Below are 15,967 nucleotides of genomic sequence, written 5' to 3' on the forward strand. Positions count from 1 at the left end.
ACTCACTAAATTGCCCTGGCTGGGCTCAAACTTGTATCATCCTGCCTCAGCCTCCCAGAATGCTAGGACTACAGGAGTTCCACTGGACTAAGACTCTTTCCTTTCCTCTTCTTTCCTTTTTTCTTCTGTCATATGTGCATCAAACTTGTAAGTCCCCTAATCTCTGAGACTGAATTTCTCGAGCCCACTGCCATCCAAGCACTGCACACTTTCCCATTGCCAAGATAAACCATGGAAGAAGTTTAAGACTTGCAGAAAAATCCTCCCACTTTAGATCAGCCTGGGCCCTTTGGTCTCTTGTAGCATGTTACATTAGAAACTGACTAATTCAACGGTGGTGAGCAGGTGGCTCTGGACCGAGCGCATTCAAAGCTGTGAAGCATCAAAGACCTTTACAAAATTCAGCAAGGAGGTAATGCCTGGTACAGGTGAATGTACTGCTGTGAGATGAAATCCTGGTTTTCCTGCAGTTAAAATAGTTTTCAGTGCCTCCAAGTATCTGTTGGAGTAAAAAAATGAAAGACTCAGTGTACTTGTCCAAGAGCTACTGTTTCTAAAGGCACATTCACTGAGGCAGGGACAGAGAGGTTTTAAGACGTGTATTCAGGTGAAGCCGATGAAAGGGGATGAGGTTATAGATTCGTGGTCCCTGGGTCATTTTGAGAGGGAGTCTGCTACAAAGGCCAGCTTGGCTCTCACTCTCGGAGGCCCCTCTCTTGCCATGTGATGTCCTGTGTCACCTGGAGTCTCCACAGAGAATGTCCACTAGCAGAAAGGACCTGACCAGATAGCTCCATAACCTCAAGGGTGCAGCTCCCAGCCTCCAGAAAGCAGAGCTAAATAAACTATCATCTTTAGAAAGCCTACAGACTGTGGCGCTCAGTTACCACTCGGGAGACAGATTGCGACAAGAATGTTGCCTTCAAGGATATGTATGACAGTTTTTGGTTTTCATTCAGTTAAATGTTTGATCATCAGAAGGAGAACAAGAGATTCTGGGGAGATGGCTCAGTGAGCACAAGGGCCTGCTTGGCAAGTGCAAGGTTCTGAGTTCAAGTCCCAGTACAAAATAAAAAGAGATTGGGCATAGTGGCATGACCTCTAATCTCAGCACGTGTGGGGCTGTACACAGGAGAATCACCACAAGTCTGATCTAGTAGTAAGACCCTGAATACCCGGTAGACTCTTCCCTGAAACAAAAAAAAAAAAAAGAGAAGAATAAATGTGCAAATAGTAGGTACAAACTTATAAAAAACTACATATTTTCAGAGGGAGAGGGATTCTGAAGTGATTTTTTTTCAGCGTTTGAGAATCATATGAAATGAAAATAATTAATAAAAGTTTTAATATAACTCAAGCTGGGAAAAAAAACATTTTCCTTGAAAATAATCAACTTTCACACTTCATTCCAGTGCAACTAGAAGCAGACTTAGACTTGCCCATCAGATCTGCTCTGCTCTGACTTTCAAGTCCCTGTCCGGTGTGGAGCACTCAGGAGGAAAGGCTCACGGGCAGTGAGATTGGTCATTTACCCTGAATAGTAATGACACACTAGTGGCAAGCCAAATTGCAAGAATTCCATTTATGTTTGATTAGATGTAGCACCTAATTGGGAGTAAAAAAAACCCAAAACATGATACACTGTGGGGAATGGCTGAAACTGGAAACTGGCCATAGACGTCATGGCAGGAGAAGGCCACAGTGCCTAAAGCAGTCAAGCTACCTCAGCCTTTAAAAAGGCATTCTGCCTGGACAATTTCAGCCGCTCTTCACTAGGCAACCTTGTGTTCCCTTGCACTAACTTTGCAAATGTATACATAAATGCTGCTATTGTTGATCTTCTAGGCCTTTACCGATCAAGCCCAGGCCTCCACCTGACCTCAGCTATTATCTCTTGTCTTCAGTTTCTAAATGCTGTTTTGTCCTGGTGATCATCAAGAGACCAGTGAATGCCAACAATAAACAACAGGAGTATGAGTTTGTGACACTGGTCTTGACCAGCACAATTTTGCTTGGTAAAGGGACTGTACAAGCCACATTTGCCTCTCATACTTTGTTTTCCACAATGCATATGTTTCTTATTTCAAAGGCGTTAGTGATCACAATGATGACAATCATGAAAAGTGGCAGAAAATGCAGAAATTCAAAATAAGCCAGTTGCATCATTGTATATTATACCCTTCTTTCATAAAAAGTATATTTAAAAAATAGAGCAAAAATGCATAAATTTAAATCAATGCATCTTTGTTTAAATATTGTGATGTTATGTGTGTTTTGGGAGCTGTTTTCTGGGTTTATTTGTAAAAGCAATAATGTAAAAAGACCCATTGATAAACTACCTGTCCAAGGGCACTAGTTTACAGTAAACAGGAACTTGCCACCCAAAGGAGCTTCAGATGAATGAGTGGTGAGTGATCACGGAGCTCTAAGCCTGCTGTGAACTTAAGAGACACTGTGAACATTGGCCACACTAAATTTACACACGGTTTCCTTTCTTCAATAACAAATGAACTGGGACCAGGGAGTTAGCTCAGTGGCCTAAGTGTCAGCCTGGCAAGCACAAGGTCCTGAGTGTGATCCCCAGTACCAAAAGAAAAATAATAAATAAATAAATAAGATTTCTGTGGCCTTTTCACTTTATACTACTTACAACTTTTTTACTTTTGCAATAATACTTTGTTTAAAAGACAAACATACTGCATAGCCATATATTTTTCTCATTTAATTTTTCTCAGTTAAAATTTTTATTGATATGTTTGTAGCATGAATAGTTACACATCATTTGGGGAATCGGTACATAGCCACAGCATATCTTCATTTGAACGCCCTTTTCCTTCCTTACCTGCCCACTCCCATCCCCCTTTTCAAGCAGTCTGCATCTTTTGTGGCTTACTGTCTCCTTTTTTTATTTTTTTGTTTTAAAAACAAGAAAAATTAAAACTTTGAAAAGAAAAAAAAAGAAAAACATAGAAATAAGATAGAGTTTCACATTAGTCTAACAAAAGAGTAACAATAAATAATACATTGCAAGGAGATTCCTTAAAAACCTAGGATTAGAGGTCCCATTCAACCCAACTGTTTCTCTTCTGAGTATCTTCTCAGAAAAATTAAAAACATCAAATCACAGAGATATTTGTACATCCATGCTTATAGCAGCCCAATTTTTAATAGCTAAATCTTGGAAACAACAATACCTATCAACTAAGGAATGGATGATTTTTTTTTAATATGATGGAGTACTACTTATCCATAAAGAAAGATAAACTAGAGACTTTTATAGATAAATAGATGCAACTTGAGACCATTCTCATAAGTGAAATAAATCAGGCCCAATTGTGTGTAAACACCATTTTGTCTCACTAGTGTGACAAGTTGAATGAGTAAATAAGATTTAAAGTGTGTGGTAGCTACTGTGAATTGGGAAGAGACTGTTCAAAGAAAAGAGAAACTTATTGAAGAAAGGAAAGAGGAAGGAAATGAAAATGGAAAATATATATACACAAGATAGTTAAAATGGATATACAGCTTATTTCTCTTAGTTAATCAAAAAGGAAGAGTGGTGCTAAATATGGTTTGATCATATTTCATGACTGTATCTTGTACTCTGAGTAAGCGCTACAAAAATAACCGTATCTTTTAAATTTTACTCTTTATATTATATTTGTGTTTCTCATATAATGGACACCGTATGGTATGTAACTTATTTGTGTCTGACTTCTTTCACTTAACATAGGCTCAAGATGCATCCATTGTGTAAATGACCTGAATTCATTCCACACATATATGGGTTCCATTGTGTCTGTTCACCATGTTTTCTTGATCCATTTGTCTGTTGATGGCCATCTAGGCTGTTTCCAAAGCTTAAGTATCGTGAGTTGTGCTGCTGTAAACATGGTTAGATATGTGTCACTAGAGTATGAGAACTCTAACTCTTTTGAGAATGTATCCAGGAGAGGTACAGCTGAAACAAATGGAATGTCTACTTTTAATTTTCCGGGAATCTCTATACTCTTTTCCACAGTGGTTGCAGTAGTTTACATTCCCACAACCATACAGAAGTGTTCTCTTTCCCTTGTATTCTCAGTGGTATTTGTTACTTTTTGAGTTCTTGATGAAAATCATTGTTACTGGAGTAAGATAGAAGCTCAGACTTGTTTTGACTTGCATTTCCTTAATAGAAAAGATGCTGATCAGTTTTAAGTGTATTATTGGCCATTTAAATTTCTTTAGAAAAGTATCTATTCAGTTTATTGGCTCATTTTTAAAATTGGCATTTCATTAGTGATTAAGTTATTTCAATGCTTTATAAATTCTGGATATTAGTCCTGTCAGACATCTTAGGCTTGTGTGAGAATTGACTTAGGTAAAATTTCTCTCATCTTCTATTTGCAGCTGAAAGAATAAGTGCCAACTTATTTGTTCCATCCATTACTGGTTTGACAAAATTAACCAATACATTTTTCTTTTTCTTTTTCTTTTTTTCCTGTATTTAGGGTAGGGCCTACAGGGTCTGTAGGGTCTCACTATATAGATCAGACTCGTAGTGAGTCTCCTGTTTCAGCCTCCCAAGGACTGGTCTTCTAGGCGCACACCACCATGCCCAGTCTTAAGTGCCATTTCAACATGCCCCATGGGCTGGGCTGGCATGGAAGGCCAGGGATCCAACCCTGGCCACTGCACTCTGCCTAAGCAGGCACGTTAGTTTGCTGAGCTATCAGGCTGGCCCCAACCAATACATTTCTCTGAGAAAGATCTTTGGGGGGGATTTTTCATCATAGATTCAAGGAACTATTCAAAATTCTCATTTATTTTGAGGTAGTTTTTTCAGTTATTTTATTTTATTTTTACATTTTGCAGTACATGAAATCTTGGGGCGTAGATACGTATATATAACACACCCTGTTTATTTTTAATTTCCTTTTGCTTCCTCCTACATTGTCCTTCCCTCCACCTCTCCTAAGTGCTCTTCCCCATGTTCATTCTTCTTATTCTTATTCTTAGATAATGATTGTGATATATAATGTTTACATTCACTGTGGGTATTTAGTTCCTATATGTGACATCAGATATTATGATTTTTAAAGGAGTTTATCCAATTTGTCTAATGATCAAAATTTTGGCATAAAGTTGTTTATCATATCCTCTTTTATGTCTATGGAATCTATAGTTATTTTTTCTTTCAATTGAAATAATTGTAATAGTATCTCTCTGATTGGTCTATTAAGCACTTACTACTTAAATACGCTACTAATTTTTTATGGTATCTTAACTGTTTTATATTGCATCTCTATGTCATGCCTTCCTACTTTTGCCTTCTGTTAGTTTGCTGTTTTATTTACTTCTTGAGGTGCAAGCTTAGGTTACTGCTTTTAAACCTTCCTTCCTAATGCATTGAAAGAGATGAACTTGCTCTTCATACTTATTTCACTTAGTTATACCAATTTTAGTGTTCTTTCACTTCAGTAATTTTTTCTCTTTTCTACCACCATCTTGGTACCCATTAACCAGCTTTTCCTCATTCTTCTGTCTCCTTTACTCTCCCACATCTCTGCTAAACATTATTGTACCCTCAGTCTCTGAGAGCAATTTTTTCAGATTCCACACTGAATGAGACTGTCTGGTCCAGACTTCTTTTGGCTGGCTTAGTAGTCTTCACTTCCACACATATTATATCAAATGACAAGATTTCCTTCTTCTCTTAGGAACTAAAAAATACTGCATTGTGAACATGTACTGCCCATCTCCCAGAAACCCTGGTTCCTGGAATGGCTATTCCCAGGTGCCTGAGACTAGAGAACAAGGCCTGCCCTCCTGGGCACACCACACCTGCCCCACCTCCTAGGCCCATAAACCATTGCTATTGGCACGTACTCAGCTATTCTTGCTCCCTCACTCTCACACCACACTTCACCTCACTCCACCTAAGTCTGTCCCACAAAACTCCATAACTCGACCCATAAAAGGCCCAGCTCAATAAGCTTGACTCAGACTCTCCTTTGGAGTTACTCAAGGAGTTCCTCCCCTGAACTCCATATCCAGGCTGGCTGTGCTCCTCACTGGATTGCCACCATTTGTCTCACATGTTTCACATTTTCTTTAATCTTTCATCCCAGTGTGCACTTTGGATAATTCTACAACTTCACTCTTATGAATGGTTCTGTAATAATAATGGTAGTGGGCACATCTCCTCCACAAAATGATTTATATTTTAAGGGGTAAATACCTACAGCTAAGATAGATCAATAATATTATAATTCTATCTTTACATTTTTGAGGCATTTTCATATAGCTTTCTGTAATTGCACAGACAGAGTATCTCTTGTCCTAACTATTGTCTTATCTGAAATGTTTGTCAACAGAAGTGTTTCAGATGTTGGATTTTTTTGGTTTTATATTATTTGATTATATGTGATGAATTTGGAGATGGAACCTATGTATAAAAATGAAATTGATTTATGTTTCATTCTACATCTTGTATACATAGGAGAAAGTAATTTATATAATATTGTAAATAGCATTCTTGCATGAGGCAAAAGCTTCATGATATATTTAAAATAATTAAATATATTGTATTTTCTATTTTCAGATTAGGGATATTCAACCTGTACTTTTCATATTTCCACCAACAGTGTACAAGGATTTCCTTTACTCCACAGTTACCAACATGTGTTTTCCTGTTATATCTTTCACAGCAGCTCTCATGGCAGGCATGAGATAATACCTCATCATGGCTTAATTAGCATTTGCCAAGTGATTAGTGATTATGAGCTTTTTTTATTTATCTGTTGGCTATTGCATGTCTTCTCTTAATAATTCTTGTGCACATTTTAAAAATTTGGTTTTTTGTTCGTTTGTTTGTTTTCTATGTTTGTGACTTCAGTTTAATGTGCTTAGTATGATGTCAGTTAGGTTTTATAAAGGAAGGAGTACCCATGAACTTCTAGATATCAAACTATTCCTGCTTTTCCAGTGTAATATTATGATTAAGCACTCAACATTAACATTGGGAGATTATCCCAAACTAAAGTAATTGCTAAAAAAAATATTCAAAATATAGAACCTTTATATATGTTATGCCAATAATGTAGAAAATAGAATGATTAAAAAATGATCGATTCAAAGAAAGCAAGAAAAGAATCTCATAAAAGAGCAGGACAAACGGAAAGTCAAGAGTAAGGTCATATCTTATAACCCAGAAAAAGTAACAATAACTGAACTTTAAATTGGCCACATGCTCTACTTATAATATCAGTATAATTCAAAATATATCTAAACTTAGCTATACACTCATTCTTTAAAATTAATTTAAATATTTTAAGAGGTAGGACGCACTTGAGAAATGTCTGTGAATGTTTGGGAAATATGTACTTTCAGTAAATGAATTAGAATTGCATGAATTTTTAATGATCAAGCTTGTTTAAATCATCCTATTGTAGGGTTGGCCAAATAGCTTAGTGGCGGGCACAGGCCCTGGGGTGTGCTGAGAAGGCAATTTGACATGGTGGCGGGCCTGCAATCCCAGCTCTTGGGAGGCTGTAAACAGGATCACTATGAGTCCAATCTAGTAGTGAGTCCCTGAACACCCTGGAGATCCTTCCCTAAAATACAAATAAATAAATAAATAAATAAATCATCCAATTCTCATATTTTTAATTTTTTTTCTGCCTGAGACTTCGCTGCACAAATCTTGAAGGCCAGGATGCTTTGAAATGAAGTGTTGCCAGCTCTAAATGATAATGCATTTCAACCCTAACTTGTATGCCTGGAAAAACTCTCCTTCAGAATTAACAGAGAAATGTATTTGACAAGAAACATGACAAGAAATAATTGAAGAAATTCACCAAACCAGCGCTATGAAAACATTCTCAAGTATTCTTAGAAAAAGACAATAAAGCCAGTAATGATAACAAAACAAACAAACAAACAAACGTGATAATATGGGCAGCTAAGAAAAAGGTAAAATGAGGAAATTATCAATAGAAAATAATGCAATGACAACAATCAGTTAATACTTCTCAGTTATAAATGGTGTGAATGGTCTCAGTTCCTTAATTGTACACAGATTAACAAAATGGATCAAGAAGGAAAACCAGGCATTATGTAGATAAACTCATTTAATTCAAAAAAGAAACTTGCACATTAAAAATATAAGAATCAAAAACAACATTCCAAGCAATGGGAACTCAGAAAAAAAATCAGGAGTTTCTATCCTAACTTTAGATAAAGTGGCTTTCAATCCAAGACTTATCAGAGTGACAAAGAATGTCACTACGTATTAGTTAAGAGAACAATTCAACAGAAGAGTTAATAATTATAAGCTTGTACACATCAAACAACAGCAAACCAAAATTAATAAAGCAAACACTAATGGACATGAAATACCAGTTAAGTGCCAATAGAATAGTAATTAGAGATGTCAGTACCTTACTGCCACAAGTGGACAGATCAACTGAACAAAAAATCATTAAAGAAACATCACAGTTGACCATACATTTGAATAAATGGACTTAATAAATATCTTCAGAGTGCTCCAACAAAAATCAACAGAATATACAATTTTCTCATCAGCATATGGGACTTGATTCAAATTAGACCATATACTAGCCCATTGATCATGCTTAAATAAATGCAAAAGAGTTGAAATTATCCCAGGTGTATCATTGAATTGTAGTACATTGAAACTACAAACCAATGGCAAAAGACACTACAGAAGCCAAATAAACATAATGGAAATTAGATAATGCCTTATTGATTATAGAGTGGGCTTGAGATGAAATTGAAGAAGAAATTATAAAGTTTCTATAATCAAACAGTAATAAAAACACAACATGACAAAAGCAATTCTAGGCACAAAGGGCAAGAAGGGGGCATCACGATCCTGGAATTCAAGTTATTCTACAAAGCTACAGTGACAAAAATACCATGGTATTGACAAAATAAACAAACATCAACAACAATGCTAAACCCCTCAACTTCAAATAGTATTGTGGATCAATGAAACCAATTAGAAGATGTAGAAACAAATTTAGGCATGCCCAGTTACAATATTTTTTAAATTTTCTTTCAAGTTTTAAAGAGAATACAATAGCATTTAAAAAGAAAAAAATTACAAATGATACAGAAGTTCACTCAACAAAATGATATAAATTCAACCGTATTTATTTTAGATAGTGTTGTCTTCCAATTAGTTGTTCAGATTACCAGATATAGGCATGAAAAATTAGAAAAAGAAAGAAAACAAAATGGTTCACGCCTATAATCCCAGTACTTAGGAGGTTGAGACAGGAGGATCTCTGTGAGTTTGAGACAAGCCTGGAGGTTACAGAAGTGACTATAAGGCCAGCCTGAACTTTATGGTGAGAACTTGTCTTTAAAAAAAGTTATAAAAATTAAGAAGAAAAAAAGAGAAAAAAGTTAAGCATTAACTATTTCTTTCCAATTGTACTGTGCAGAAATCCACAGTGCAATTATCAGCAAATTGGTCAAGCAATGGCCGTGACTCATCCACATGGCTGACACTGACAAAAAACCTACAAATGGCTGTACAGGATTTCAGGATAAATTCTGAGGGAATTTGACTGAACTTGTCTGATACAGAAGTTACAGTTAGGTCTTGATTTATCTTGATCTTTACCATTCATCAGAAAAGAATAAAAATGATGTATAAAAAGTAAAGTCATATTAATATGCTGAGCTGTAAAAGGCTCAAGTCAACAACTTCTGACATTGCCAATCATGAAGATACCCCACTACTATTAAAGACTACTGGACTATATTGGGTTATTTTGCTGAATTCATGCACCTACAATATATGAATGGCAATGGAATACCCATCTCTGACAAAAGTAAACAAAAAAGGGGGATATAAATGAAGGACTATTTTGTAGTGAAAAAATTATATATGTTTATACAAAATAGTTACCATATATGCAGCTACTTTCTCCTAGTTCAATGAGAAGAAAGTTTTGAACTAATAGTGTTTAGACAAGATATCATTTCTGCTTCTTATACTATGAGTAATTACTACAAAGACAAAAATATGCAATGTATTAATTGTAATTGTCCTACTAAACCTGTTTTGAAACTGTCTCATTGCTACTTCCTTCTCAATAAAATTAATATAATTAAAAATTAAAAATTAAAAAAAAATCAAAGAACGAAGTTTTGATTCATTAATTCTTTATATTGTTTTCTTGATCTCCATTGAATTAGTTTCTGCTCTTATTTTTCTAATTTCCTGCCTTTTCTAGGCTTTGTGGTTGATTTGCTTTTCTTTTTCTAGGAACTTGATGCACAGTTCAAGATCTTCAGTTTGGGCTTGTTTTGTTTTCCTAAAGTGCAAAGTTACCACTATAGATTTCCCTCTTAAGACAGCTTTCATTGTATCCCACAGGTTCTGGTAAATTGTCTCCGCATTTTCATTTGATTATAAATATTGTTTAATTTCTTCTTTTTGTTTTTTGTTGTTGTTGTTGTTGTTGTTGTTGTTTGTTTGTTTGTCTTTTTTTTTCTTTTTTGCAAAACCGGGGATTGAACTCAGGCCCTTGTGCTTGCCAGGCAAGCACTTATTCTACTGAGCTATCTGTCTGGCCCCTTTAATTTCTTCTTTAATGTCATCTGTGGCCCACTGGTTGTTCAGGAGGTTGTTTTTTAGGTGTCATGTGTTTTTGGTATTTCTGTGGTTTCTTTTGTCAATAATTTCCAACTTTATTGCACCATGGTCAGAGTATGCATGGGATAATTTCAAATGTTTTGTATTTACTTATGTATGTTCTATATACTAATATATGGGCTATTATGGAGAATGTCCCATATACAACTGAGAAGAATGTGTATTCTGTTGTTGTTGGGTAACTGTAAATGTAAAGGTCTCTGTAAAGGTCTATGAAGTATATTTCTTCACAAGTTTGGTTTGGTTCTGTTATTTCTTTGTTGATTTCCTGCCTAGTTGATCTATCTCTTTGTGATAGTGGTGTTTTAAAGTCCCCCATTACAATTGTATCATTGTTCATTTCATTTTTCACATATTTTATTTTATTTTATTATTTTTATTTTTTTATTTATTTTTGGCGGAACCGGGAATTGAACTCAGACCCTTGTGCTTGCCAGGGAAGTGCTTTTTCTACTGTGCCATCTCTCTGGCCCCCATATCTTTTAATATTTGTGTTATGTCATTGGGTACTCCTGCCCTGGGTGCATATATATTTTTGATTGTTTTCTCTTCCTCTTGCATTGTCCACCTAATTAATATGTAGCAACCTTCTTTACCTCTTTAAATCATTCTTGATTTGAAATTGATACTGTCAGCAACTAGAATAGCTTCCCATGCTTTTTCCTGGGTTTCTGTTGTATGGAATATTGTTTTCCATCCTTTGACTTTCAGTCTGTGAATTTTTTTTTTGAGTTAAATGTCTTTCTTGTATACAGCATATTGTTGGGTTATGTTTCCTAATACTCTACCTGTCTGTTTCTTTTAATTGGTGAATTGAAGCTGTTAACATTGATATGACTGATATACATTGTCTTACCTTTGACATATGATTTTCTTGCTATATTGTCTCTCCTTTTCTTGTCTTTTTAATTATGTGGTCTATTTGGATGTTTGTTTCTATTATTGTTCTTGAAACTGTGATTTTTTTCTCTTTCTTTGTAAAAGATCTATCAGTACTCTTCGTAGTGTTGGTTTGGTGGTTATGAATTTCTTTCATTGTTCTTTACCGTGGAAGAATCTTATCTTGCCACTGAATTTGATAGATAGTTTTTCAGGCTACATCAATCTGGGTTGGAAACTATTTTCTTTGGGGACCTGAAATCCTTCACTCCAAGTTCTTATTGATTGTATGGTTTGCATTGAGAAAACATGCTGAGATTCTGATAGGCTTTGCATTGTAGGTGATATTTGTTTTCTTTTTTTTTCTTTTTTTTTTTTTTTGATGTTTGTTTTCACTAACTGCTTTTAATACATTCTTTTGATAAATTTCTGGGATCTACATTATTATGTGTCTTGGTACAGTTTTCTTTTGATTATTGGTATTTGTAGTTCCATAGACCTCACTTTTCTGTATGTCGGATTCTTTTCCCTTGCTTGGGAAATTGTCTGTTACTACTTCTGCAAATAATTTATGTCACTTGTGCTGACTCCTGCTGTTTTGCTGACACCTATCTGTCTTATATCATTTTTCTTTGCATCATCTTGTAGCTGCTGAACTGTTATTTCCTGGTTCCTTGTTAATTTTAAGAGATCTTTCCTTTAACATTCATTAGCTATGCCACTGTCTTCAAGGTCTGAAAGTCTATCTTCGGTGTCATTCATGTGGCTTTTTCCAGTTTCCAATGGAATTCTTAGTTTCCTGGATATCTGTTTGAATATGTTTCATTCATTCTATTTTTTTCTCTATAGTTCATTCATTGTTTCCATCATTTTTCTATTCTCCTCTATTTTTTTATCTACATCTTCTTTAGCTGTGTTGAGCAATTCTTTCATGATTGTTGTTATTTCTTTTTTGACTTGAGAGATTATTTTTGATCTTATTTCTTCTATAGCCTGATGGGCTTTTTTTTTTTTTTTTGCTTCAGCTGCTATTATTTCAGAAATTTCAGATGTGTGATTTCCACATTCTTTTATGTCCTTGTCTCTTGAACTTGTTCTGAGTGGTCTGGCAAATGGAGATTGCCCTTGCTCCTTTGTTTTGGCAATTTTGAAGTTTCTAACAATCACTTAGAGTCAACAGTGGTGAGAGACTGGTGGAATGAGGGTCAGTAAGGTTCCCACTACAGTGGGTGGCTAGGGTAGTACTCACCAGGGCTCTCACTGCTGGTGGAAGAGACTGACCAATGCTCAGCAAAGCTGCACGGGTGGTGGACAAGGGCTGGACTCACCTGGACCTCACAGCTGCCTATCATCCTCCTAAGTTCTCAGATGGTGGGACTGGGCAAAAGCACAACCCCTACACTTTTGTACTGATGACCCATGGGGTGCAGCTCACCAGTGTCTTCCTATGTTCTAGTTACAGCTTTTTGTTAAATAAAAGGGCCAAATCCCCTCACTGAAGGAAAGAGAACCTCTTTAACAAATGGTTTTGGGAAAACTGGCTATCCACATGCTGAAGGTTGAACTTAGACCCATGTTGTTCACTATGTACTAAATTAAAATAAAAATGAATCAAAGATCCAAATGTTAGAACAGAAACAGTCTACTGGAGGACAAAACTAGGTAAAACTCTTGAAGACGTAGAAGTAGGCGAAGACTGTAAACATAATACTGGTTGTACTAGAAATAATATCAGAAATCAACAAATGACATCATATCAAATTGTAAAGCTTCTGCACAGCAAAAGAGAGCACTAACATAGTGAAGAAACAAACTGCATAATGGGAGAAAAATTTTGCCAGCTACATCCCAGGAAGAGGATTAATATCTTGCATCTATAATGAACTGCAAATTTAGATCCCCATATTTAAGGACTTAATTAAAAAACCTGCATCTGAAATGAATAGATACACTTCAGATGAAGAAGTACAAATTGCCAGTAAATATATGAAAAAGTATTTGACATTTCTGGCTATTTGAGACATGAAAATTAAAATAACACAAAGATTCTAGCTCACTTGAGAAAATAGCTACCATCAATAAATCAACCAATAACAGATGCGGGTAAGTGGTATGGAGAAAGGAAACCTTCTACAATGTTAATGAAGGGGTAAACTGATCCAACCACTATGGAAATCAGTATGGTGATTCTTCAAGAATCTAAAACTAAAGGTTCCATTTGACTCAGATTTTCCCCTTCTAAATACCTTTTTTTTTTCAAAATTTTATTGATAAACAGCAATGAGACAGTTTCAAATTAAATCGGAAGTACAGATTCAACAAATAACACACTGCATATATTCTTCTTAGTGGTTAATTGCTGTACAAGATGCGGACTTGAGATCCTATTTATAAACACCATTAGAACAAATCATTCTATTCATTAAGAGAATGCAACTATATATCTATCCTAACCACTTTGAATACACAAATACAAAATGGACATTCATCGGTATACCCCATTTGTTCTAAGTTCCGTTATTGAATATTATAGGTGTGTAAACTCAGCAAAATGTTCTAAAAGAGTCCAGTAGCCCATAATAGCATTGGGTCTTCTGTTTCACTGGCAATGTCAGAAATTATTGACCTGAGTCCGCCACAGCTCAACATAACAGCATGGCTTTACTTCCTATATTTCATCTTCATACTTTTCTACTGGATGGTTAAGACCAAGGTAAAGCAGGACCTGTGCAACAAGAGTTGTAGCTTTTGGTCTGAGAAGGTCAGTGAAATCCCCTCAGGATTTATCCTGAGATCCTGTACCTCAGATTGTAGAACTTTGTCAGTGCAGCCATGTGGATGAGTCACGGCCATTGCTTGGCCAAAGTGCTCTCTGATTAAATACCTTTTTAAAAGATTTAAAGACATCATACCACAGTGATGTGTGCATACTCACTATTATGATTTATGTATGGATGTCTCATGCAGTCAAAAGTGGATCTCTTTCAGAGGAGGCTGGATCTACAGTGTGCAATCCTGGAATTCATTCATGGTGCAATGCTAAGCTCAAGAGAACTAGCATTAAGGATGCTTCCAAACTTAAGTAGTGTGGATAGGATATAAGGCATAGAAACAGGTGTGGTTATCCCTTGCTTTGCTACCTTCTACCTGACATGAACTATTTCTCTTTTGCAATGATTGTCTGCCAGACCAGCCTACCTTGTAGTTAGCTGACTGTAGACTGAAACCTCTACAAACTTTCTGCCCTTAATTTGTGGATGTTGGGTGTTTTGTCTCAGCAGTGAGAAAAGTAACAAAGACACGTATTTCTACAGTTTTTTATAGCAGCACAATGCATAGTAGCCAAATCTTATAAACAATCTATATGTTCTATCAACCGAAGAACAGATAGATAAAAGTGGACAAAGTATCTAAATGTGTATCTTGATTTCATACCATTGTCTTATGTGGTTTATATGCTTTTTAGCCTATTAGCCTGGTTTTTAATATGAATATATGATATTTAACATTCTAAGATAAATAAATGAATGTGACACTGGCAAAATAAAAGACCAATGGTGGGAATGGGAAAAAAGAAAAGGAGGGCCAGGAAGATGGCTCAGTAGAATAAATACTTCACTGGCAAGAGCAAGGTCCTGAGTTCAATCCCTGGTTCTGCAAAAAATAGAAAAAGAAAAGAAAAGAAAAATAATTGGGATGTGTTATGTACTTGGACCAATTCCTTAAAATGAGTATAATTATTATGTGCTGGAAACAGGCATAAATAATTTTTTCAATTGCAAACCATATTAATACTTATTGTTAATATATCTATATTCTATCCCATGTCATTTATTTACTAGGCAATCCTAAGTATTGATAAAACTTTTTAAAGCAATGCACACATATAACCCAAAACAGAGAATGCTATTTATTTCATTTTCATTACAAAGAATGGGACACCAACAGCCAAAGGAAAATAATTCTCAAAAATCAAGAAAATAATGTAATGTCTTTTATTCGTACTGTGTAGCACTTAGAATTTTCATTTGGAAAATGCCCAAATATAGGGACTTTTATGCCTTTTAAACATAGGTCTATCACTAAATCCAGCAACTTAAAATGAATTTCATCACTTTTGTTCAAAATATTTTAATTTGCTTTAAGAAAAATCAACTAAAATATTAAGGAAATCAACTTACTTTTTTCTTTTTAGAGAGAATAAAAATAGATTTAAAAAACAGAAGTGGTATAGAATATCAGTAAACAAAATAATAGGGATTCAGCAATGGTTGATATATTGCATATTGCTGTCTTCAAATTAGTTGTTCAGATTACCAGCTATAAGCATGAAAAACTCTTCAAAAAATTTTTAAAACTTTAAGCAGTAACTGTTTCTTTCAGTGCATAAGAAGAAATAAACAGTACAATTATCCA

The sequence above is a fragment of the Octodon degus genome, unplaced genomic scaffold (assembly GCF_000260255.1).
Source record: "Octodon degus isolate 3935 unplaced genomic scaffold, OctDeg1.0 scaffold00088, whole genome shotgun sequence".
Lineage (NCBI taxonomy): Eukaryota > Metazoa > Chordata > Mammalia > Rodentia > Octodontidae > Octodon > Octodon degus.